This window comes from Nicotiana tomentosiformis, chromosome 6, assembly GCF_000390325.3.
Source record: "Nicotiana tomentosiformis chromosome 6, ASM39032v3, whole genome shotgun sequence".
NCBI lineage: Eukaryota > Viridiplantae > Streptophyta > Magnoliopsida > Solanales > Solanaceae > Nicotiana > Nicotiana tomentosiformis.
The window spans coordinates 147,812,985-147,814,134 of NC_090817.1; positions in this window are offsets into that span (position 1 = coordinate 147,812,985).

The following is a 1,150-nucleotide window of genomic DNA, read 5'->3' on the forward strand; positions in this document are numbered from 1 at the left end:
TCTCCATAGCACTGTTGACATCATTAAACATCTGACCCGCCTCTAGAGATATAGTTGTCTGAGCCGGAGCTGCTATTAGGGGCGGCACTGGATCCTAAGGTACTGGATCATCATGCTCCAACCCTTCTTCATTTTCAACCGAGGGTACTTGAACCCCCTTTGTGGATTTACCCTTCCTTTTCTGAGTTGAATCCTTCTTAGTTCTACCTTGAGCCACAATAGTAACAATAGTTTCTTGAGCAACATCTTGAGTGTCGGTGTTAGATTTGCCAATACGAGCCATTTCTGTGAGTTTTGGAGAAACGAATACATTAAATAATTTCTTAGAGGTAGGCTCTACTGCACGATCTAAAGTATGAAAAAAATGAGACTTTTTCTAAATGTTTGTAGCCTCCTATTTATAAGTATGGCGCGCTTCATACCCATAAATAGGACACTACTAACACGGCTTCATAGACCCTTAGGACTCCATAAACCTGAAACTCTAATACCAAGTTTGTCACGACCCATTTTCTAAACAAGCCGTGACTGGCACCCGATCACTAAACATGACCGAGCGAACCATCTGCGCTTATCAAATCTATTATAACTTCAAACTTTATATGCAACAAGGCAATACTTTAACCAAATACTTTTAATTAATTTAAATATCTAAAATAAACCAATCCAAAATTTTATTCGTAGTAACCACTGAAATACTGCTAAGTTATTATCAAAAACACCTGAATCTTAACCCAACGATTGTATCTATGAAGCCTCTATTGATAAACTGATGCACTGCTCGGGACATGAGATTTCCTGGCCAGTTCTCTAAGTAAACAAAGAAATAGCTAAATAATGACGACTTAAAGGAGTACTCCACGAACAAAAGCGGAGCTCACCAATAGCGCTGGAAATGAGGGAAGTCCTAACCTGTAGCCTGCTCGCCTGCAAAACCGGTTCCTACGTTGTACCGCAAACCAACGTAGGTTCTCAAAAGAGAATATCAGTACCATCCATTATACTCAGTGAGTCTCAACGACAGGGGACAAAACTTTAATAAAATATACATTACGAGCAAAGATTCTAAAGGCATGGAAACATAAAGTTTCTAAGAACAATTCTAAAATAATTGCATAATAGCAGTTTATGAATATTCTAAAAGAAATTC